The sequence below is a fragment of the Monodon monoceros genome, unplaced genomic scaffold (genome assembly GCF_005190385.1).
Source record: "Monodon monoceros isolate NGI ecotype Baffin Bay Population unplaced genomic scaffold, NGI_Narwhal_1 Super_Scaffold_18, whole genome shotgun sequence".
Taxonomy (NCBI): Eukaryota; Metazoa; Chordata; class Mammalia; order Artiodactyla; family Monodontidae; genus Monodon; species Monodon monoceros.
In genome coordinates, this window is record NW_021703774.1 from 44,764,110 (window position 1) to 44,790,268 (window position 26,159).

The window sequence follows — 26,159 nt, forward strand, 5'->3', positions numbered from 1 at the left end:
GTTTAGGAAAAGGGATCACGCCCATGGAAATATGCTCGAGCGTGCTCAATATTGACATTTCAGGCTATCGGAGTTACAGTCCTGATGTTGCAGGAGCTCAGAGAATTGCTGCGGGCTTGAGTAGCTGGGGAGGAAGAGGTGCTTTTGAGCTGGGCTTTGCAGAGTAGTGCTGAATGCTTGGGTGGATGAAGATGGGTGTGAAGAGAAGTCACAGAGGTAGAGGGACAAGACAGCCGAGGTGGCCCCTGCTGATTCTGGGACATCCACAGACCCCCTGCATGCCCTCAAATTATTCCCTCCTCTCCCTTTCAAACAACAATGTTAAAGGAAGATGATGTGAACGAAAAGCAAAAGGAGACCAAGTGCCGGCCTTCTAGAAACCCTTAAAAAGAATTCTATGGTAGTGTTGGCTTTCAATTACTTCTAGTGTATACTTGCTATGTCAATGCAGAAGACATGAAAAGAGGAAAAACGTAGGCTCTAATAATTATAGTAGCTCACTAAAGCAGCAGTAATAGCAGTCCCGTCCAAGAATTTAAGAATAGCAGTAGCATCATCACCTGAGATTTGAATTTACTTCAGGCACAAAGTAAAATATTTTAAAAAGAATTTTCTGAACATCTGCTTAGGAGGAGCTTTCAGGTCAGAAGTTACATTAAGGAATTAGGCATTAAGCACGGGGACAAATCCATTCACATGTCAATCTTTGTGGTCACCTGACATATTGCCAACACAGGCCTCACTATTGTCATGTGGACAGAAGGGAAAAGTGATAATATGGGAAATGATGACGACATCTTCTGTAAGTGTCAAAGATCCTGGAGATCTTTCCTGGAATCGCTGAATGGTTTCCATCTCCTTTATGAGCAACACTTCCTTAGGAAGGCAGTAGTTGATGTCATCTGTGCGTAGCATCCTATTAAAGATGAGTTCACCATCAACTCATCTGCCTTTTAAGGAACTCTTCTCTTCATTTGAAATGTCCATGTGCACAAAATTTAAGTCATGATCTTATCCTTTTTATTTCTTCCCTCACCCATAGAGCAACCTCTACTAACCTCCCATCTTGGAGAACGGCACGGCCATCTATCCAGTGTCCTAAGCCAATAACCCAGACTCCTGTGTTGTTTCCTCCCTGTAGTTCCTGCTTCTCTCATTTCTACTCCCTTAGCATTTCTCCTGTCTGTCCCTTCCACCACGTCCCTACTGCTACCACCATCGATCAGGTTCTCACCATTGCACAACTGGAATATTACAACAGTCTCCTAACTGATCTCCTTTGCTCTCCTGTAACCCCTTCTCCATGATGAATCAGGAGTTGTCATTCAAACACAATTCTGTTCATGTTCCTCCCCTAGCTGAAATCTTTTACTGCTTCTAGAATAGGGTTCAAACAATTCAGTGGGCATAGAAAAGTCTTCATGATCTGACCCCTGCCTGCCTCGTGAACTTTCTCTCTTACCACATCCTTCATTTCTTATCCCACAGTCCAGCCAGGCTGAATTATTTTCATGAACTGTGAAGGCACCCTCCTCCTTCCTGCTCCTATGTCTTTGTTCAGGCTGCTCTTGTGTAGAATGTTCTCTTGAGTGACCAGAACTGCCTGGCTCACCTTTAAAGGCTCAGTTCAGGAATTATCTATGAAGTCTTTCCTATCTGCTCCCTTGAAAGTAATCATTTCTAATTCAGTGCTCCCTTCAAACCTGTTCAGTTGTCTGGTATCACATATACAGTATTGTGCTTTCTGGTTTCCATGTCTCCCTTCCCTTCTAGGCTGAAGATGAGGGATGACACCATGTTCATCCTTGTATTCTGTTCCTGTTTGTATTGCCAACCAGTTCTGTGTTAGGCTCTGCCAAAGGGAAGGGACTTGCTGCTTCCTGGCCTCATGTCTGCTTCTTATTCCTGTGAGGAACAGTCCAGACATGCTTCTTCACTTTTCTGCAGTAGCAGCTGACTCCAGTTTGCAATTTCTCCAACCCTTATGGAACCAGCCTCCTTGTGTCCCCAAAGAGACACCAGTGTGGGCCAGCACCCTCTCCTCAGAGGTCTGGGTCCCAGCCCCTAGGGACCCCTGCTCCCCAGCTTCTAAGTTTTAATCATTCCAACCTTTTTCCTGGTCCCCGCATAGAGATGGGAGCTGCTTCCTGCAGTTTCTACCTCCATGATATTATAGAGTTCTCTTTTTTACACTTTTAGTTACCTAGTTAACAACATATCTGGTTAACAATTCTTTTTATTAAATTTACTGTTAAAATTTTCTGACCTCACCCTGACTGATAACAGTCGCTGAACCAAAGAAATCCTTTAGCATAAGGGTTTCTAATTCAGAGTTCTTCTTATAAAAACACTGATGGATTAAAAAACATGTTACAAATATGGCACCTTCACATAAAAGCTTCCCTCCAAAACATGCACTGAATTTGCAATGTTTTGCCCTTAACTTTATTCACTGTCCCTTCATTCACTAGGCCTTAAATGTGACATGATTGTTTCAGAGAACCCTGGCTGATTTATGTTGGTCACTTCCTGCAGGGCCTAGATCAAACTCTTTGTGACTAGTCCCACCCTGGACCAACTGTGCTCTCACTTCTTATTCTAGTCCCGTTGTGACTGGGCCCACCATCTTGAGAGTCTGACCATATTCGCTACTGGTTTTTCACTTCTAGATGTTTTCTGCCCTTTCCTCCCCAAGACTGAGAGTGGGATCGTTTCGTCTGTTCCTGTGAATCTCCCGCAGCCCAGTAAGTGCTATACAAACAAACAAATTAAGGAATAAAGTGAAAAATCAGGCAAAGACAAAATCCACTTTGCACTTGATAAATATTGCCGATTGATTGATTCACCAGTATAACTCATGACCCCAGTTTCTCGTGAGTGATTCTGTTTTGCTGTTGTTATTTGGACCTAAATCTCTTATAGGAAACATTATTTTAATTTCTATTGTTGGTGACAGAGGCAGTCATAACAGGAAGAGCATGAGTTTGGAGTCAGAAAAACCTAGGTTTAAATTCTGAATCTGCCACTCATTACCTGTATGAATTCAGGTAAGTTACTTAACCTCTCAGAGCCTTAATATCCTCATCTGTAAATTGGAGTTATAATAGTCAACACTTATTAATTGTAATATGCCAGATATGTTCTAAGTGTCATACACATATTAACTAATTTACTCTCACAATAAACTTCTGAGGTATTAACTATTCTTACGAACAAGAAGACCAATCTCAGACAGGATAAATAGCTTGCCTAAGATCACCAGTGAAGAATTCTTGAGGTTCAGGTGTAGACCCAGGCAGTCTGGCTCCAAGAACCCAGTTTTCTAACCGTCTTCCCTATTGCCTCTTTCCTTTCGTGATTACCAAGAATCTCATTCAATGAGCTAACATATGTTAAGGGCATAGTCATATGAGTGCTGCATAAATGACTCTATTCTGGCACCTTGGAAGGGAATTCAGAAAGAGCGTGGAGTCAACAGCTTAGGTGCAAATTAGATTTACCATTGAAATGACCAGGCTAGCATGAACGGTTATTTTTGTTATGAGCAATTTGGCCAAAACCTCTGCCTCAAATAGTAGCAGAATATTTTCCTGCCATCCTTAGTGGTCAACATGGCAAAAGGTATTTGGTTCTGTAATGTTTACTCTGTGTTCTGTTGCTAAGGAAAAGGTGATGTAGTCAGATAGAAAGGCATGGGGATGAAAGCTGAGCCGTGTAAAGGAGGCTTCCTGAGTAAGCCATCCCTAAAATAGCACACACTGTCCCTTTAGCCTGCTTCATGTGTCTTCCCAGTACCTGTCACTACCTGACAAAATATATTTATTTATGTGTTGTCTGCCCTCCCAGAAATATACAGCCTCCATAGGGCAAGAACTTTACCTGTGTGGTTCCCTACTGCACGATCTTTGCCTAAAACAGTGTCCTGCTGAGACTGGGTTCTCAGTAAGTACTTGTTGAATGAACAATGGACAGTGTCCAGTTTTCCTGTAAATACAGAAAGATTCTTCATGTGTTATTGTTCACACCCATTTCTGACAGGAACTGAGGATACAGTCTTAAATCGTAACTAAGGGAAAGCAGGTCCAGACACAGTGCAGAATCAGAGAGTTGTATTTCCTTTAGCACTTGAGTGCAGGGTGTAGATTCATACGGGACAGCCAGAAGATGCAACGTTTGAGGACAGACAGGGATGAAATATGAAGGCAGTGTTGCCATTAATATCACGAATAAGGTCCAATTTGAGAAATCCCTTTCGGAATTTAGTACCAGGAAAAAGGTTGTCTCTCCTAAAACGCAATGAGGACAAAATAGCTGTGTGCTGTACTTTTTGCTTTGGCTGCGTGGAAGCTGAGAACCGAACTTAATACTCAGTAATAGTAGTGATGTTGGCCTAGGCTGTGGTTTTAGAATCTCTCTGCCTCTTTTTCTGATATATATATTTAATGTAGCTCTCTGATATATACCTAATCTGTTTCTATTTTAATAAATTTATTATAAGAAGATGTGATACACAGACAGACAGACAGACACACACACACACACACACACACACACACACACACACACAATGGGATACTACTCAGCCATAAAAGAGAATGAAATATTGCCATTTGCAGCAACATGGATGGACCTAGAGATTATCATACTAAGGGAAGTAAGTCAGAAAGAGAAAGACATACCATATAATATCACTTGTATGTGGAATCTGAAAAAAAATACAAATGAACTTATTTACAAAACAGAAATAGGCCCACAGACATAGAAAACAAACTTCTGGTTACCAAAGAGGAAAGGGAAGGGGGAGGGATAAATTAGGAGTATGGGATTAACAGATACACGTTACTATATGTAAAACAGACAACAAGGATTTACTGTATAGCACAGGGAACTGTATTCAATACCTTGTGATAACCTATAATGGAAAAGAATCTGAAAAAAATATATATAATGGAATCACTCTTCTGTACACCTGAAACTAACACAGTGTTTTAAACTAACTATACTTCAATAAAAATTTTTTAAAATTTTAATTAAAAAATAAAATAAAATTTATTATATATGTTTCTTGTATTGCAAACCATTTCAAATTTAGAAAGTAGGATATAAATGTAAATACTCAAATAAAGAAAGAAATCAGAGAAGTCCTAGAGAAAACCAGGCACAGCAGGTCAGTCTGGTGACCCTGAAAGAATCTCTCCATTTCCTAGTCCCCTGCATGACATGCATCTCTGCCGTCCTGTCTCTGGCTCTGGGTTGGCAAGCAGTGGTGTCCTTCAGCACATTTATCACCTTTCACCTCTTCTTCTATGTCACGCATACAAGCCACACATCCAGAAATCTGATCCTGAGCTCTTCTATTTAAACTTCTTTAGGAATCCCCACTGCCCAGCAGAGAAAAATCCATAGAGCTGTAGAAACTCTCAAGCCACATTCCATGTCATGTTCCACTCCACATTTAGGTTTAGCCAATGTAATTCTGTTTATCAAAATGTACTGCATGCCTACTACATGCCTGGCACTGTGTCCTGGGTTTGTAGAGCTGTCAAGCTTAGCTCTCTCTGTGAAGTCCCCTGGATGTCCTCTAGTTTATCATATCTCCTGATATCCTACCCTATGTACTGCATCTATTTCTCTATTATCAATATTTTGCTCCAATTCACACTGTTGGACAGGGACTGGCTTGGGTTTATGGTTTACTTCCTCTGCTTGACTCTGGGTTCATGGAAAGCAGGAGACCTCATTCATTCATCTCTGTGTCTTCAGAGTGCAGAGGCGGGCACATAGTGGGTGTTGATATATATATATATATATATATATGTGTGTGTGTGTGTATATATATATATACACACACAAACATATAAATATTGTGCATGTGTATATTTTTAATTGAGGAGATTAAGGACATGAGAAGCAGAAAGAATGGGGCTTTTCACATAGTATGTGCTCAATAAATATTTGTTTATTGGAAGAGAACATGAGGTTCAGAGATACCTAGTAACTGCATAAGGGAAAGGGAAATGTTTTAGATGGTCTGCATAAGCATTAAACATATGTGTGTGAGAATCATGTGCTTTGGAAGAAGATGCAGTGACTGAACCTTTGAATGTGTGTATTTAGTTTGATTCAAAATGTTTCTTGAACATAGACTATAAATAGGAGAGCTGACTGAGCAGCTGAGGTTTGGGCAGCAAAGCGTGCGGGATGCATCCTTGTGAAGCACTGCTGCATTAATGATGTGGACTCTGGAACCAGATGAGTCCTGGGTTCAAGTCCCAGTCTCAGCTCCACCACTTATCAACTGTATAACTTTGGTCAAGTTAATGAACTTTTCTGAGCCTCGGTTTCCTATATAAAATAAGAATAAAAATTACCTAATTCACAGGTTTCCTGAGTTTGAAATGAGACAAACCATGTGGTGTGTAAGGTACATAGAAAGGATGCTACACATGTTAGCCATCAGTACCAGTGGCCAAATAAGATACCAAAAATATGCTCCAGACTTATCTTCTTCCTCAGGAAGAGCCACATTAACTTTTCACGTAAACATAAAAATGTTTGCCAAACCCCAAAATGTTTAAGTTGAACCATGTGAAACAATCAATATTCAACTGGTTTTGACTTATTAAAATGGCAGAGCTTGCCTGGCGGCGCAGTGGTTAAGAACCCGCCTGCCAATGCAGGGGACACGGGTTTGATCCCTGGACCGGGAAGATCCCACATGCTGCGGAGCAACTAAGCCCGTGCGCCACAACTACTGAGCCTGTGCTCTAGAGCCCGCGAGCCACAACTACTGAAGCCCACGTGCCTAGAGCCCGTGCTCCGCCACAAGAGAAGCCACCACAATGGGAAGCCTGCGCACCGCAAGAGTAGCCCCCGCTCGCCGCTGCAACTAGAGAAAGCCCGTGTGCAGCAATGGAGACCCAACGTAGCCGAACATAAATAAATACAATAAATACATTAAAAAATAAAGAAATAAATAAAATGGCAGTAACTCTTCATGGCCCAATACTGCCTGTATGGTACAGTTGGTCACTGACCACTCAGAGGCAAGTTCCTTAGATTTCCTCTGTTCACTCCGACCTCTTTCCTCTCAGCCAGCTTGTTCATTTATGCTTGTTTATAATGCATGCTCTGCTTTCTTCCAAAAAGGACCCAAGGAGGCTCCGCTCCTGTAACAACGAGGCTGTCTGTGCAGTTCATTTGGCAATTAATCACCAGCCGCCTTATGACAAATCCTCTGTTGCCTTGAACTGTTATGTAAATCTTTTCTTGGTCTCAGCTTTTGCAGGCCAAATGCTATTAACAGGGATAGAGAACAACCGGGCCACCTCTGAAGCAGAGTGGGGAAAGTATACGTGTGTTGTGGTGCACTGGCTTAAGAAGCTGGGAACAGGGGCTGGTGAGGAGGAGACGCAAGAGCCGTGGTCAGTGACCTGTCACTGGCATCCGGACGACGGGCCTGAGGAAGAGAAAGGACTTGTTCTATTCAAATTCAAGATGAAAGAAGTAGGATCCACAGATAGAATCTTAAGCGAGAGGGTGAGAGGTCTCTTGACCTAAGAGAAATCTGAGGCACGTTTTTGTTCCGCACCTCTGTTAAGAAGACAAGAGAGACTTTGTGATATTCAGGGGACAGCACTGCAGATCAATATAAAATGTACTTTCTGGACACTTAGGTGACCAAAAGGACATGGTGTTTCTAAAATGTTGAATACTGCTGGGCCAGAAGATGCTATATTTCCAACTCTTGCCTGGTTGTCTAGTTTCTAGACTGTTCATTCTCTAGGGGGAGGGACTGTGTTCAGTCTGTTCTTCCGTCCTCCACAAGATCTACCTAGTGATAAAAACACTATAAGTGCTTAAAAAAGTCTGCTGGGGTCACAGATCGGCACATCCCAGTCTTTCTAGCTGACAGGGCATAATGATACAAGAAGGGCAGCAAATCCTCAGAGTTATGATAATTATGGATAATCACAGTAGCTGGGTGCCTAAGGGGTCCTGTGTCTCTTAACTTCAGCTTAAGACTTTAAGGGTGTACCTGACATAACTGATATAAAAGCATTGTCACCATCATTCATATTTGTGGAGCATGCTTTCTATACAATACTCAGTATCTCCTTGGACCCTGCGTCATAGATGAGATGGTATTACCATTCTCATTTTAAGGAGGACTCAGAGGCTCAGAGAGGTTAAGGAACTTGCCTAAGGCCACACAGCTAGCAAGGGGCAGGCATCAGTCAGCCATTGGGATTCCGACTTCTGTCCCTGGCTTTGGATAACTTTCCTCTCATGAACACTCACAGAAAGCCATGTCCACAGAGCGGAGGAGGAGGCAGGGGTGGGGGCGGGGAACGGGGGTGTGCCTCGTCTCACCATTCAGCAGCATTTCCAGGTGGGTGCATTGCTCCCGGACTGCTCTGCGCATGCGTCCTTGCTCCCCTGCCCGTCTCATAGGTCTATGGAGCAGAGGACAAGAAGGTGACCTCCGCCCAGGAAGCTTCTGATGGGATAGGAACCCAGCCGGGCTGCAAAGGGGAGCAGCAAGGAGCAGGAAGGCAGGCAAGATGATGTTACTGATTTAGTCTCAGCATCTGACCCTAGGATCTGTCTCCTTAAACCTTGAGCAAATCTCTGTTTAGCTCCGTCTTCACTCCCTCCTGTGTGGCTGCCACAGACACACATGGCCTAGAAATGCTACATATGCTCCTCCTAATTAATATGTGATGTGGTGTTTCACAGCACTTTCCAGGCTGTCTCTCTGTAGAGTGAAAGGCAGATGACAAGGGAGCTTTCTGTCTTTCATATGCTATCTAGACTGTGACATGCCCCAGCGGACAACCAGGCAGCAGTGGGTCTCTCCCTTCAGTGAGAGATGTGACATGTGTCAGGAAAATGAGCTGGCTTCCTCTTCATTTCAGAAGCTTGCTCCTTGTGCGAGTCCTGGAGAGTTACCAGGTGGCTCATTTCGTGTGATGAGTGGACCAAGGTGAGGCAACCCCCCCCAAAGCTGACCCAGGGCAGCAGCCCTTCTCAGCGAGGTAACAGGATATTAAAGATCTGAGCCTCCCGGTCTCAGCCTGACAGAAGATTTACCCCTGGACTTAAGCAAGTTGCCAAACGTCTCATACCTCTGCTTCCTCAATTATAACGTAAGTGTTCTGGAGTTTGTTAATAGTCCTGGGGAAGAGTTTATAAAATGAGCTGTGATCCACACCAATAAATATTAATCAAAGCTGACACTGATGGTGGTTTTGCAAATATAAAAGTGTCCTAGGAAAAGCTTGTCTGATTCTTCTGAGTGATTTCCATAAAGTTGGGCTGGCTCCCAGATAATATTATGGAACTGTTACACAAAGAAAGTGATATTTGCATTTTATTCTCTTAGCTCATCCTGCTTCCTTTATATATAGATGGCTGTCTAAGGGGACACCATCAATATCCCATCAGTCACAACTGTGAAAAAGGCATCTCTGTGTCAGGGTATGCCGTTAATCTGCATTAGTGTTGTAGCGGTATCAGCAGGGCATGCCAGCTAGGATGTCAGAGGAATGGACTTCGTCCCTCTGTAGAATGCAGCAGATCACAAACAAGATCAGGAGCTTTCCAGTCCAAGATTCTGGGAAATCCCAGAGGCTGAATGCAGCTTCTGACAACTTAAAGCAGAGATATGCTCCTTGAGGAGACACATGTACAAAATGTTCAGAGCCTTTTGTCCTCAGCTTTCTTAAAGTTCAAGAAAGCCTACTGCTGCTGACTTTCAATTAAGGAATTTTTTTCCAAGACTGAAGTTATTCGTGCATTCAGTGATCTTTTGCTCAGCACGTCCTATGCATTGTGAGCACCTCTGTCCTTAGCACTGAAGATGTTAAGGATGAAAAAGACATGATGCTTGAATTAAAGAGCTTATAGTCCAGTCAGGAGGATTGACAAAAGATAGACAATCTAAGTACGTGCTGTGCAGATGTAAGTCCAGGGTGTGGCCCAGGTCCAGGGAGACAGACAAGGGGCCTCTTACATGGTGGAAGGAATGGCTTCTGGTTAAAGATGACTGGTCAGCCCCACGTGGTTAACTTCCCTTTCTCTCTTAAGAGATCATAACCAATATTGTAATGGAGTACAAATGAGTATAAACCCACAATGATGTAGAATGGGGAGAAATACCTTCAGACAAGAGACTTTTAGCCCATCAACAGGAGAGACAAAGTGGATGGAGGAGACGTCCTGGGAAAGAAAGGTGGAGGTTGCAGCTGCCCAGAGCACCAGAGGTGGCTGCTGAGAGAGGGACAGGAGGGGAGGATACGACTGTGCAGTAAGGCTCAGGAAGGCTCGGAAGGTAGAGCTCAGGCCTGACAGAGTTGAGTGCAAGAGTAGGACAGGCGGCAGGAAGCGGGAGGATGGATCTAAAGCCTTTACGAGAGAGGCTCTCCATGAGACCACCTCACTCCCCACAGCAATTCAGCAGTTGAGTGTCAATCTCCAAAGTCAATTAGGGCGTACTTCAAAGCACTGAGTGGCCCAGAGAACAGACCTGCACGTGTTGTGTTTAGAAGTCCTTCTGAGGAAGGCAGGCCTTCTCCTCCATCACCCAAATGCAGTGGTTCTCAACCGTGACTGTGTTGCTCCCAGGGGGCATTTGGCAGTGGCTGGAGAAGATGTTTTTGGTTGTCTGGGAGGACAACCAACTTGGGACAGGGGCTACTGGCATCTGGAGGGTGGAAGCCAGCGATGCTGCTGAACACCCTACAACGCATAGGAGAGACCCACAAGACAAAGAATTATCTGGCCCCAAATGTCAATCATGTCAAGTTTGAGAAACCCTGCTCTGACATAACACCTTCCAGTTTATAAAGCCCACACCCAAGCAGTGTTCCGTAGCCCGTTCAGCAATGTCCCCTTCCAGTCACCAGGGCCAACTTGACCAAGTGCCTGGCCAGTGCTGGACACCATGGCGGATGCTTTATGGCACATCCCGGAGACAGTCATTGGTAGCATGGGGAGGGGAGGTGTTTCAGTGTTACTTGCAAAATTCTGAGTGTACAACCACATTTTTTTAAAAGAAGGAAAAGAAAACATGAGAATTGGGAAAGAGCAAAGAAAGAGCTCCTGTTCCATGCCAGGAGTGACAAAGGGTTGACCACAGTACCCACTGACGGCCAGCAGAGGGCAGCTGGGGCAACAGAGCAGGAGTAGGGGCACTTCTGCCCTTCAAGGAGGCAATTCAGTTGATGAGGATTCAATATCAAAAGTCAGGAGTTCAACTGGAAGTAAGAGCAGGAAAAAGAGAAGGCAGTTGCTCACTGACTCCAGGACAACACAGATTTCACGTGGCTGAGAGATGAGACGGTGGAAAAACTGGGAACCCAGGGATGATAGGCCAGGGCGGGCATGGGGCCCTGGGTGGAGAGCCAGATCCATTGCCAGGTACTGTGCTCACAACAGAGCTAGAGGGAATCAGCCTCGGAAATGCCTTCAAGTAGCAACTGGGTTCCGGCAGTGTTCACCTCCTCTTCTCAGCCTTCACTTTGCTTCTTATGGGTCCAGTGCCTACTATAGCAATCAGAGGACAGCTGCAAGGACTGAGCTGCAGGGCATGCAGTGATGTAAGAGGTGAAATTCAGAGCTGGTGGGAAAGTGGAAACCTGGCTTTGGTTAGAAGCAGACTATTCTATGTGTGAGTTCCTGCCAAGCAGTCCCAGGATGGCCCTGCAAACCCAGCATCACACTCCGGTACATTTTGACTATACAAACCTCCTTTACAAGTCACCCTATAGGAACTCTTTGTTTTGTAGAAATAAAGCAAAGAAGAAGATACCTCTAAGGGTGTTTACAGGAAGGGCCTGGAGGTATTCTGGTACAACAAAGGTGAAATTCTGATGATCAACAAACAAACAGGGCCACCTCTTAAAAGTCATTTTTATTATTACTGATGACAGTTGCTTACTCATTCTCCAAGTTTATTTCATGGATATCTAAAATAGAATCAAGTCTGAATATCTCAGAAATCTCCCTTATTTATGGTATATGATGAGGAGAAGATTGAATACCCAGGTACTTGGGCTGGAGCTGGTATAACCTCTACCATGCTAAGTGGAGTACAAACGCTGACCTATTCTAGAAACCCAATAACACTGCAACACAAAACTCAAGTGTGCAACATTCTGGTTTCTTTGCTGCTTTAAAAATACTTTTTGCCTGTTATCTATCAGAACCAGAAATAACCTTCCAACACCAAAAATGTGGGGAAATGAACTACATGTTATCTGAGTGCTGGCCATTGTCCTAAGTACTTTATTCTGACGTTTAATCCTGAGAACAGCCATTTGAGTTAGCATTATTACACCACTTCACAATGAAGAAACCAAGGTTCTGAGATATTACTATAATAACCTAACAAATTTTCATTAAGTGCCTTCTATATCAGGAACTGAGCTATACTCTGGGGGAAACAGATGAAGTAACAGTCTCTCCCTTGACTGTAGGATTTGCTATGCACACTGACAATTATGTATTAGAAATACTATAATGGAAGTGGGAGCTCCTGGGATCTGCCTGAAGGAGCCAGGGACAATTTCATAGTGAGGTGACACCCTCTGACTCCTGAAGGAATAGGGGTTTTCCAGTCCTCCCGCCTACCTGATGGTGCACCCTTGTGCTGTTGCAAAGTGATCTCTCCAATTTCCACGGAAACTCCCTGAAGGCTAATTAAAGCCCAGTTTATAAATTTAAAATAGGTAGTGCTTGATATTCTCTGATGCACGCCAATGTCTACCCCTGCCAGTAGGATTCTGTGGCTCATCAAGAACCTTTTGGGGAATCCTCAGGATGAGACAAGACTGTTAAAGTAGCTTACCAGCTGGCTGCTACCACCCTTTCTTTTTATCCTGCAGCTACATTCACCTGAAATACCAAATGGACAATGGAGCCACCTAGCTCTTCCACTTGCCCTAAACTGCCACTACTTTGGGAGCTGCAGTGCCCTGTGCGCCTTCACTGGTGGTTCTCAGACCAGCCCTGGCCAGCCCACCAGTGGTCTTGTTTGAGCTTGCTCACTGGAGTCCATTTCAAGAGGACAGTCAAGGAAGAGAGGCTAACATTAGTGGAAAATTGGGCTGGTCCTTGATGGCAAGACCTCTGCTAAGATTTCTCCAGTGATCAACATTCCCTTTCAGCTATCAGTTGAAGCTAAAGGGAAAAGTCAGGGCCGTATGCGAGCAATCAGATTTTAGTCCTGGATCTTATGTGGAGACAACTGCTACCATCGCAGAGCCAAATCACTACTGTGTTATTTGCCAGAAGAATATTTATTGTCACAGTTCATCTCAAGGATATTAAAGCATGCTTCTCATTCCACTGGATTACATTGAAGAAACTGTTAACTCATAATATGTGCTCTAATTTCTTTTAAAGGCTTTGTCAAGCATTGTTGGGAAGAAGTCAGTACATGGGCAGCAGGTATGTAGTTAAAGTGGTTCATGGACTCTGGCTCCACAGAAAGAAGAAAAGGATAAAACCCCCTTGGCCTGTTTGGAGACACCTTACAGAATATTAATGTAATGAGTTCATAACAGGCAATATAGTTCGTTTTAATTAGGATTCTACAACCCTAGAAATTAAGTTGAAAAAGCTCTATTAGGTCATCTGGCCTATCACCTTCCCATCCCCTCTTCAATGCAGGATTGTTCCCTGGGGTCTGCTCACAAATGTATGGTTCAATCAAAGTTAAATGACTGCAGCTATGAGGTTTACATCATTTCCCTTGGGAAACTATTACACCGTCTAATGGATTTTACCATGATTACTTTTTTCCCAGAGATTCAGCCCAAATTTCTCTTTGCTTGAGTCTGTCACATTTTTCCTCATTATGTACCCCCAGATTCAGAAGAATCAGAAAAATGACAGTAAGAAAGACCAGGACTCTATTTTCTACTCTTTAGCAATAAAGATGAGAATCTCGGCCCAGGCCACTTTCTCAGTTCCACATTTGTAAGTGAGCTAGGACGTCACTAATTGGTTTTACCCACGTAAGGTATTCTCCTTTTCTCATAAAAGGAATCCACAGACTCACCAGGGTGAGGTCAATTTTGAGTTCCACTGGTGGTGGTACATTTGCCATGATTCATGCCGTCCTGTCTTGTCTGGCCCTACTCTCACATAAACAACTCTACATTTGCCAGTGTTTGAGATGCTCTCTGTGTCTGTTGAACAGAGTTCATCATTCTGGCTTTGGGGGATGGAACCTAAGACTTTACCTTCATTAGCACCCTTACCAACCAATTAAGCTACCTGGTCCATATTATATTTCCTTGGATGACACCCAAAGAATCTAAGAATTCCAAGCTGGCTGAGTGAGTAAAGAGGTTTGGATCTTCTTGATGTCATACGTTTCACACGTGTGCATGTGCATGTACAGACAGAAGCACCAGGACAAGGCAATGAAGGAGAAACAGCAGCAGGGCTTCTTTTGAAAGTACACCCCACACTGATAACCTTCTATTTATAAAGGAGAATTGAGTCCCATGCATGGTGGGACTGTGACTCATTAGAACGCCTTAATTAAAGAGGAAGGCCTCCCTGGTGATTTTACTTCCTTGGGTTTTCTTGGTTATTATTATTGTTATAATATGAGAAAGACAGCAGTGTCCTGCTCTGAGAGAGGATCATTCTTCTGAGCACCACACGCTGCTGAAAAAACACTAAAATGAATTCGGAGCACAGACAGGACTGAATTGCAGCTCCTTGCCGTCCTGCAAGAAATGGTCCCTAAATGTAATTCCCCTGAATTATTATACTAGATGGCAACTCAGGCTGAGTGAGATGGATGGGGAGGAAATGACTCTCCAAGTGTGATTTAATGATAGAAGGGGCACAGCGTACGTGTGACCAGGCATACTCTATTTCCAAACACAGGCCCATTCATCCATTCATTCTTTCCATCTTCATTTATTGTATGCTATTTTGGACCTGGGCACTGTGCTAGGTACTAGGGATAGTTGTCCTAGGCCATTGGAAGGATATGGCAGGTCATATACATCAGCACTGTAACAGCAAACCATTATACTTTCATCTTCCTTTGTGTTGGAAGTAAAAGCCAATTTTAAATCTTTTAAAGTGGATTACAAAATTCTGTAAAGATGCACAAAGTGAGAGAAAATAACATAATGAACACTTGTCTGCCCACTATCTACCTCTATCAAATCGTAACATTTTAAGTGATTTGCTTTACTTTTCTTTTTTTTTTTAAATAAAAGATTACAACTATAATTGAAATCTTCCCTACAGGGAGCCATCATCATAAATTTGATGGTTATCATTCCCATTCGTGTTTTATATTACTCTCCACAATATGTGTCCCATGTGTGAATCCATAAATAACTAGTAGCACGGTTTTATATGCTTTCAAACTTTATATAAATGGTACCTTATAACGCCTATTCTGTAATTTGCTTTTTTTCATTCCACATTATGTTTTCGAGATGTATCCATGTTAATACGTGTAATTCTAGTCTATTCATTTCAATTCTTATGTAATATTTCATTGTATTATTATCCCATAACTTATCTATCCACTCTTGATGGTCATTTAGGTGGTTTCCTCTTATTTTATTCTGTTACTAACAATGTTGTAATCAGTGCTCTTCTACAAATCTCCCATTTCATTATATACCTTTATTGTTTCATTAGATTGTATGCCTAGAAGTGCAATCTCTGCCTCAAAGTGATTGCAACCAGGAACAAAGCAGTGTGGGAGAATTTTCATCTATCCATATCCTTGCTTACACTTTTTATGATAAGACTTCTAAAATTTTGGTCAACTTGATGAGTGAGTAGTGGTATCTTTTGGTTGTTTTAATTTGTAGTTTATTAGTTAGGGGGGACCTTGAGCATCTTTTCATGTGTTTATTGGCAATTAATGACTATCATCTTACATTTTGCCTGTTTTCTTTCTTTTTTTTTTCTTATTGAGTTGTAGTTCTTTTAAAATTCTGTATACTAGGCCTTTAACAATTATCTGTGTTTCCAATATTTTCTCCATGTCTTGGGCTTACCTTTAATCTTTGTTTATGGTGTCTTTCGTTAAAAAGAAGTTTTAGATTTAATGTTAATGTAGTCAAATTTGTCACTATTTTTCTATATTGTTTTTATTTTGTATTTATTGTCTAAGAAGTCAGTCCCTAGCTCTTAAGTCAAAGATGCTTTCCCTACATTTCCTTTTAAAAATATTATGTTTTTGTACGACTTGACACCATAAAACTCATAGAAGAGAACATAGGCAAAACGTTCTCTGACATAAATCGTACCAATGTTTTCTTAGATCAGTCACCCAAGGCAATAGAAATAAAAGCAAAAATAAACAAATGGGACCTAATCAAACTTACCAGCTTTTGTACAGCAAAGGAAACCATAAACAAAAAGAAAATACAACCTATGGACTGGGAGGAAATATTTGCAAATGATGTGACCGAAAAAGGCTTAATTTCCAAAATGCACAAACAGCTCATACAACTCAACAACAACAAAAACAAACAATCCAATCAAAAAAATGGGGAGAAGACCTAAACAGACATTTCTCCAAAGAAGACATATGGATGGTCAATAGGCACATGAAAAGGTGCTCAACATTGCTAATTATTCAAGAAATGAAAATCAAAACTACAATGAGGTACCATCTCTCACCATTCAGAATGGCCATCATTAAGAAGTCTACAAATAACAAATGCTGGAGAGGGTGTGGAGAAAAGGGAACTCTCCTACATCGTTGGTGGGAATGTAAATTGGTGCAGCCACTATGGAAAGCAGTATGGAGGTTCCTCAAAAAACTAGAGTTGCCATAAGGTCCATCAATCCCACTCCTGGGCATATATCTGGACAAAACTATAATTAAAAAAGATACATGCACCGCTATGTTCATAGCAGCACTATTCACAATAGCCAGGATATGGAAACAACCTAAATGTCCATCAACAGATGAATAAAGAAGATGTGGTATATACAGACAATGGGATACTACTCAGCCATAAAAAACCTGACATAATGCCATTTGCAGCAACATGGGTGGACCTAGGGATTATCATAATAAGTGAAGTCAGAAAGAGAAAGACAAATACCATATGATATCACTTATATGTGGAATCTAAAATATGACACAAATGAACCTATCTATGAAATAGAAACAGACTCACAGACATAGAAAACACACTTGTGATTGCCAAGGGGGAGGGGATGTGGGAGAGGGATGGAGTGGGAGTTTGGGGTTAGCAGATGCAAACCATTATGTATAGAATGGATAAACAACAAGGTCTTACTGTATAGCACAGGGAACTAGATTCAATATTCTGTGATACACCATAATGAAAAAAAAAATAAAGAATGTATGTATAACTGAATCACTTTGCTGTACAGCAGAAATTAACAGAACGTTGTAAATCAACTACATTTCAGTTAAAAAAAAGAAAGAAAAAATGGTATTTATCATTAAGCACATGTGGACCATCAGTAAGAATCAAGCCAGGTGCTAGCTTAGAACCATCTATGAAACTTCAAGGAACTAATCCTAAGAAAATAATTCCAGATTTATGCAAAGATCAAGGTACACTGATGATCACCACAGTATTTTTATAAATGTTATAATTAAAATTACAAAACAAAGAGTGCTTGAATAAATTATGGTTCTTCCTCAAAAAAAAAAAAAAGTATTATGTTTTTGCTTTCATGTAGAGCTTTATCATGCACTTGGAATTGATTTTTGGGTGTGTGATCTGTTTTTATTCTTCTCTATATGGATAACCAGTTTCCCATCCTTTTCCTGCTTTCTCTTATCAAATCTTCACTTTGTATGGTCTTCTGTTGTTCTCTATTCCAGTGGTCTATTCTTCTATTCCTGTACCAGTATCTGCACCATTGCTATAAACTATAAAAGTCTTGCTCTCTGGCAAGGGAAATCTCCCATTTTGTTCTTTTTTCAAAATTACAACTTATAATCCTTTGTCTTTGATCTTCCATATACATTTCAATATTAGCTTGTCAAGTACCATGAGGCAATGGATAGACTAGACCCATAACTCTAGACACCAGAGCGACTTCATCTTTGCTCTGACTGCTATTACTATAGTGAGCACTAAAGAAGTGCCAGGCACATGCTAAGTGCTATACATTGACTCACTGAAACCTAATAACAACTCTGTGAGGTAGGTACTAATTATTATTCTCTTGTTCTAGTTGAAGTAACTGAGGATGGGTAAGATTAAGTCATTTGGCCAAAGTTCCAGGGTTATAATGAGGCATAGCCAGAGCACACCCCCTTTAACCCATTCTAACCATATGCCAGGGCTTACCTGGACATTCAAAAACTTAAATAGCTTCTATTAGTAGCTACTATTATGGTGAATAAAACTATAAATAGGGCTTCCCTGGTGGTGCAGTGGTTGAAAGTCTGCCTGCCAATGCAGGGGACACGGGTTCGAGCCCTGGTCTGGGGGGATTCCACATGCCGCGGAGCAACTGGGCCCATGAGCCACAACTACTGAGCCTGCGCGTCTGGAGCTTGTGCTCCGCAACAAGAGAGGCCGCGACAGTGAGAGACCCGCGCACCGCGATGAAGAGTGGCCCCCGCTCGCCGCAACTGGAGAAAGCTCTCTCACAGAAACGAAGACCCAACACAGCCAAAAATAAATAAATAAAAACCAAAAACAAACAAAAAACTATAAATATTATGACCAGAGATAAAGTCAGAAGTCAAAGCCAAGATTAAAGAGAGGAAAACCTTTCTTTTTTTCTCCCTTCCTTTCAATCCCCTCCTGCTAGAGGAAGGTAAGGACAGAGGGAACCACATTGCTTGGAGAAGAAATGCAGAGAGGCTGAGGCACAGGTGCATAAACACGCACAATAATTACCTCATTAATATCAAAACCAGTAGGAAACAGGCTCATTCCAGATGGCAGGACCGGGCCAGGCTCCTTCCTGAGGCCTCCAGCCAGCATTGCAATCCCTCTGAGGTGTGGGCCTGGTTTGCAATCTTCCTCCAGCTCCTACAGCTCTGGAGGAGTAGGCAAGACCACCAGAGAGCCCCCATCTAATCTCCTGCATTCACCACCTTCCTCTAATCACTTTAGGTGCTGACTTAATGGTACCTCATGTTAGCCTTAACAGCTGTGGCCCCATTTTAGGAGCAGCAGGGCTATAATCCTACCTTAGAGACGAAGGACTAACATGTGGGGAAATTACATGATTTGCCAAAGCTTTTTTGCAATACTAGACAGTGAAAGAAAATCAGTGAGAAGGGATCAAGTTCTCAGGCATACAAACTGTCCTTGGAGGAATCCAGAGTACACTTAGTTTATTTTGTGACTCCTTTCCTCTGCCCTCCTCACCTCCTCACGTCCAGCCTTCACGAAGCTTAGATGTCCTCAAACCCCTGGCATGGCAAAAGCCCTCTAATGGGCTTGTGCTCTTTCTTCCAGACTACACTGATTCTCTTCCCTTAGTGAAAGCCCCCATGGGCCTCCTCTCACACAGGGCAAGTCTGCAGGAGCAGATTACATGGAAAGTAATTAAATAAGAAAACATTGGTTAGGAGCTGTCAAGGGAGCCAAGGAGCAAAGCATGTTCTAAAAACATACTTATCAACCCAGGCTGGTGGTTGGAGGATAGACCCTATCAACAGCAGCTTTTGGTATCAATCTTGACTTGGCCAAGATTGCTTGTCAGTGTGCTTGGTGACTTTGAGCGTCACTCCAGACAGCCTGGAGGTCTCTGCTCCCTTCTGTGTGAGAGGAGAACCTCTAGCCTCACTCCTTCCATCTGCAACAGATCTTCCCTGTTCTCCTTGACCCCTGGGAAACATCTCCAAGACCTGGTGGTTGCTGACCTGCCTCCTTCTGATCCGGTGCACTCGTTTTTAAAAAACAAATCAATTTTAAGTCAATGGGAAAGATGTCTATTATCCAGTGGGGCCACATCATAAGCCTACTTTCCATAAAGTAGTTTGAAGTCAGGGAGGAACACAGGGAATGGAAGTTATCATTAAAAATGTACCATGGTTCCAAAGCAAGGACCAGTCCACATAGCCTGGCTGCCCTCAAATCCTGAGCAACTGACACGGCATTCCCAAATCCTTGAGGATTCCAGAGGGCAATGTGCAGCAGTAGACTCCTGGGATCCTGACAGCAGAGGAAATCTAACCAGTGACCCAGCTTCTGCCCCAAAGCAGCATCTCCTAAAAAGGGGATGTGTCTGCTAGCACTAGGTGCTCAGGTAGGTCCCTGTCCTTCAGAGCGCTCTGGCCACCCATGGGACGTTACACAGAGGTACCTCCCAAATGGGTCAAAATGCCCTTGATGTCCAAAAGGATGATCTAGAGCTTTAACAGTAAACACAGTCCAAAATTACTGGATGATACCAAACTATACAAATCCCAACTCTTGGTATTTAACTTTGTATGTTATTTTCAAACTAATATTATCCATGTGCAAATTAAATCTTGACTATCTTAAATAAAAATAACTACCATGCCTACCACTAGATGGTTCAGAGGATGACCAGGTTAAACAAGGATTGAAAGGGGTTGGTTAATATTTACATTATAAACTGAAAGTATAAATTAGAAGCAACACTATAGGCCAGAGGAGGTAGGAGGGAGATATGGAAGTAGATCTTGACATTAATTAGGTTTTGACTATTTCCAAGAAACCAGCCCAGGCCAAATCTCATTATAACTGACACCATTAGACTAGAAATCTGTGTATTAGCATAAGTGTTCAAAAGTTCTCCGTTGGCCCCCTTTCTGTGTAAGGCACAGGACAGATTCCTGGTGGTCTGGAGACGGGGTGATAAACTGGCTCTCCCTCAATGCTCCGCTTAACTAGCTCAAGTCCCTTCCCTGCTTGCTGCGTCAGTATTTACATCTGTCAAATGGGGACAGTACTGCTTGACCTGCCTCCTAGTAAAATGAGAAAAAGATGTCACATCACTAGAAACCTAGTAAGAACTAGAATTTGTAATCACTCAATACTGATAAAGGATTTTCAGATAGTTTACGCCATTTGATACTCACAATAAGGCAGTGGTTAAAACTCTATCAGATGCTAGGCACCCTTTATAGAACAAATATTTTGTAATGTCCTCTTACTATCACAAAATGATATTAACTACAAATACAACTTTAATACATGTAAGATTTTAAAAGATAATTCTCTATAATAAAAGGAATATTATTAAAATTTTTATAACATGGTCATTAAACCTGGGTTCAGGGACTCAACCCAGTTCTTCTGATGCCACTGCCGTGATCTTTCCAGAATCCTCTAAAATTATTTTTTAAATTAAAGACAATTAAAATGAATGTTTAAGAATTCCCTAATGCCATCATTTTTCTCTCCTCAGAAAATAGGAAAACATTGTTTATTCATCACAGTACCCTTTCATAGTAAGCCTAGTCTTGCTGTATTGGTCAGTTCTACTGCAGTAACAGATAATCCCCAATTCTCAGTGGCTTACAGTGACATTTATTGTTCACTCACGTTACTGAAGGCCGAGGGTTGGCTGCCGCTCTGTTCCAGTGTGTGGCTCAGCTCCAAGCTGGAAGTTGGCTGCTGGTCTGCACTTTCTGGGATCCAGGCTGAAGGATCATGAGGTGTGCTATTCCCACGGCAGAGGGAAAGAGCCAGAGAGCTGGTGATAATCCATGATGCCTCTTAAAACCACTGCTTGAATGATCCACACACATAGTCACAAGGCAATGGTCAGTGATGTATAATCCTCATAAGGAAGGGGAGGTGGATAATTGCCAACCGCAGTGCAATCTACCATAACTGATCAGATCCATTACGGTACTCCAGGCAGTCCTACTAGCAGACTTGAGGCAGCACACAGAAAAACTTGTTCGCCATCTTTCTCGAGACCAAGGGTCACAGGTGCAAGCACTCATAGCAAGTGGTAGGAACTGTGAAAAAGCAAACAGCCAATCCTTCACTTAAAGGAGCAGCTACTATACGCCCCAGTAAGTATTGCAATGAGCAAATGAAAGCCCAAGTCCTCCAATTTCTCAAGAGAAGTCAGAAAATTGGATATTTATGTAAAACCTCCTACTTTAAAAAATGTTGACAACTATTTTCATTTTTTAAAAATAACAGTACCCTGCAGGCCAAACAAAACATCCAAAATCCAAATTTGAACCTTAACTTAAATTTTTTGTCCTTTGCTTTAGGGAAATTTTAGGGATGTGGCTAATGGGGCAGGGGCATTGCTATCCCAGTAAGGAGGGAACAGATTTTTTTCCCTATTGTGTTTCAATAACTCAGAGAGTCAGCGTTCACCCAGCTCAGCATCACTAAGGCTCCATTAATTGACTCAGGACTCAGGTCACGGTCTCACTCGTGGCCTTCAGTTTTCTTGTCCTGGGCTTGGCTCTATGAGCTGTTCCATCTCCCAAGAGATGCCTATCAGGCTGATTGACTTAGAGCTCAGATGGCAAAAGAAGAGGGTAATAATAGGACAAGAGATTGCACTCATTTGCCTCTTTAAATTTTCATATGGAGTGCGATTTGTTAACAAGGGGGAGGTCCCGAGGTAGTGAGGAGCATCAATAATTCAACAGAGGCTGTCAAGCTGCAAATAGCCCCACGGTGCCCAGCTGATGCTCCTGGTTGTGACACTGGCTACTCTCTCAAGCTCTAAGACAAAAGGTCACATTTCTATCATCCAGCCCATTTCAGTCCTATCTTTCCTCAGCTCCCACTTCCTAATGGTACTGGAGACCATTGTACTTGAGTCTGAGACCATGTTTGGAGCCTGAGGCTAACCTGATCACAGGTGAAACATGAAAGTTCCTTGAGAACAATGATGAATGCAGGAGCTCCCTCCTTGGTAAGATCTTTACTGTCAATATTACCTCCCAATCAGATGCATTTAGTGCCCAGGATTTAATAAATTCTTACCCCCATCCCCAAAACAAATGTCACTCTTTCCTGTTTGCAAGATCTCATTTCTCTACATCTTCAAAACCAAACTCAATACTCACCTGGACCTGGTCACTGACTTTCCTGGATTATGGCACGCTTTGGTCTCGGCAGAGGGACATAATGGCATCCAGCCTAAGATATTGGAACATTTAGGCCTAGAATCACATAAATCTATATACCCCCTCCCACCAAGATATATGACTTTGGGAAAGTTTCTGAAGTCTTTGAGCCTGTTTTCTCATCTTTAAAATAAGGATAAAAATACCTACCTCACTTAAGAATCAAATAAGACAGGATGTGTAAATTTATTATGATTATTTTTACAGTTTCTGAATGGATTTCCAGTTGGTTCCCTCCTCACCCTCTACATGTTGCCATTTAATAAGGCCAGATGTCTCATGGGTGAGATTGGACATCTTTACGCCAAAGCACCAATGACTCAGCTTCTGTTTTTCACCATGAGAAATAGAAATAGATGAAATTAGTGTCAGCCAAATGGTACTAGGAGCTGCCTCAGGCCTTTGTCCTAGAAAAATGGGTGATAACCAAACTCACAGTGTCGACAAACTCAGCCTTCTTTGGAAGGCCCACCAAACGTCAGCCCCAGAGCGCAATGGGCAGCTTCAAGATGGCATTCCTTTTCCATCACTGTTGCCAGGCAGACGCAGAGCTTTGGATCCTACAGAGCCTCTTCACGTAGCAGGACAAGCCCAACAATGTGAGAGAGCAGGAAAGGGGGCCAGTGTTAACCCAGTGGGTTCTGCTTAATGTACCACATTGGCTGAGATGGATTTCATACATTAGCGGTTGAGGCTATTAGCCAGCAGTAGGCCTGGGAAATGCTGTTCAATATTTTTTTCCATTTCTGAATGAAACAGAGAGCTGAGAGAATAATACTGTGTGATAAGGAAAGCTTTACTCCTGGCAGAGGGCGTGTCCTGTCCCCGCATGTTGTCCAGTCACTTGCTTGGGAAGAGGAAACAGAAGCAGAGCTGGGGATGAGGGTGGAGAGGAGGGAAGCTCTTGTCCCTTAAAGCAAGGTAAAAATATTAGTTTATAGTTTTAATGGTTTGCTCTTCTACTGTAATTCCCTTTGACTAGTTTAATGTCACAGTAAAGTGTAAAGTCCCTATGTCACTTTGAGAAGTGATGTCATGTAGAATAAAAGGATGGGAAAATATCAGAAAAATTTTTTTCTCTCTTGTTCACACCTTCACTGGCCCTTTGGAAGCCGATTCTTATCCACTGGTCCAGGATTTGTAGGTAGTGAATGGCAGTGAGGTGAATGGTTGCCAATAGCAGGGCTGAGAATGGTAGAAATCTCAGGAAAGATGGGCAATAAGCCCTATTCTTTCCTGACCCATCCATGGGAAGAAAATCAACAAAGAATAAGAGGGGAGTGCAGACAGGCTGAGCTTGTGTTATACAACCTAGTCACGTAAAGACAATCAAAATACAAAGGAAAAAGTACACACGGTCCAAATATATAATGACTTTGCACTTTAAAAATAGTGACTTTTACTTCTCTCTGGAAAGTCTTCTCTGTTCAGAAATATCTCTTGCCTGCGGTTCTATTATTAAGTTGATTCTTTTAGTTTATAAAGAACTTCTACTCGGAAAAATGTGACATGTTATTCTTGACCCACAACTAATATAAGTGGTGGAAAAGGTGGACACAAATCTCTCAATCTGTCCAGCGTGTGCCTCTCCTCTGCCACTACTTTATTTTCACTCTTGCCATCTCCTTCCTATGTCTGTACGATGGCCTCCTTCCTCACTGACCTCCCTGCCTCTGATTATACTCTCTTTCAGCCCCGTCTCCCCCGAACAGCCAAAATGGTCTCTATTAAATGCTGGTCCATATCTCACTCCCCTGCTTCAAACTTCAAAGGCTTCCTAGTGTCCTTAGGAAAAAGGCTAAACTGAATGACATTGGCAGTAACAGTCTCTGCCTACCTATCCAGACTCATAACTCACCACTATCATCACCCCTATTCTGTGACCTGTTGGTAGGTCCTCTCTCTTGCTCCCAAGCCTCTGTACCTGCACCTTCGTCTGCCCAGCATCCTGTTCTCCTACCTTACCTGGACCAACCCTACAAAACCTCCTGGTCTGGATGTGGGGCTCTTCCCACTGATTCCCACAGAATTTTGCACAGTCTCTATCACAGGACATGTATTCTCTGTTGTTATTATTATGGTCGTTTAATCATCCATGCCTCCCATGAGACTGTCTATTCCTTGAATGTTGTATTCACTTATGTCTCGCTAGCATCTAGGCATGGCATAAAGTGGTTCACAGTAAATAATGTTTGAATGAATACGTTTGTTAGTTTAATAAGAAAATTAATGCTCAAGGGAATGTTGGACTTACTGAAAGTCACTCAAGCTGTTTATTAATTGGGTCAGATAGGCATCTGCAGTTTTTCTAGTAAAGATAGTATCTTTTCTTTCTAAAGAAGACACAAAACTCATAGTCATGAAGGAAATGTTTGTCTACAGGACAAGATACCATTTTTGGAGTTAATATAGATGTGATGAACTGGGAGAAAACATTTGAACATAGATGACACGCAAAGGACTAAAAGTCATAATACCTAAAAAAAAGCACTCATGAGTCAATAAGAAAAAAATATCATCTAACTTGTTTAAAAATAGGAAAGACAAATATTCCATCTGTCAATAGGGAAGTAAGCACATAAAAAGAACTTCAATCTCAACAACAAAGCAATAATAATTTTTCACCCAATTAAATTACTAAAAATACAAAAGCTTGATAAAATGTAGTGATGGTGAAGGTATTAGGAAATGGGCTTTCTCTTACAATGGTGATAGAATTGTCAATTGAAGATGCTATTTTTGGTGAAAGCCATTTTCATTATTCATCAAATTTTTAAATATGTATTTCCTAGGACCCAGTATGTTAGTTTTCTGTGGCTGCTGTTTCAAATTACTACCAATTTAGTGGCTTAAAGCAACTCAAATTTATTATCTTACAGTAGTTCAGAAGAATGACATGGGTCTCACGGACCTAAAATCCAGGTATTGGCAGGATTACGTTCCTCACTGGAGTCTCTAGGGAGAATCTGTCTCCTTGTCCTTTCCAGCTTTTAGAGAGCACCCACATTCCTCAGCTTGTGAGCCTCTTCCTCCACCTTCAAAGACAGCAACTTCAGGCTAGTCCATCTCACACTGTGATCTTTCT

The 26,159-nt window shown here is 42.2% G+C and overlaps 1 long non-coding RNA gene across 1 annotated transcript in view; it reads right to left on the reverse strand.

The window, feature by feature from the left end:
- The window catches only part of LOC114898266, a 91,859-nt gene extending 68,783 nt beyond the window's left edge, over window positions 1–23,076 (reverse strand). Inside the window, exons 1-2 of the long non-coding RNA XR_003794314.1 lie at window positions 23,015–23,076; window positions 21,516–21,937 (exon numbers count right to left, since the gene is read on the reverse strand). This is a non-coding gene — a long non-coding RNA (uncharacterized LOC114898266). The remainder of the gene's footprint in view (window positions 1–21,515; window positions 21,938–23,014) is intronic.
- Window positions 23,077–26,159: the final 3,083 nt, after the last annotated feature.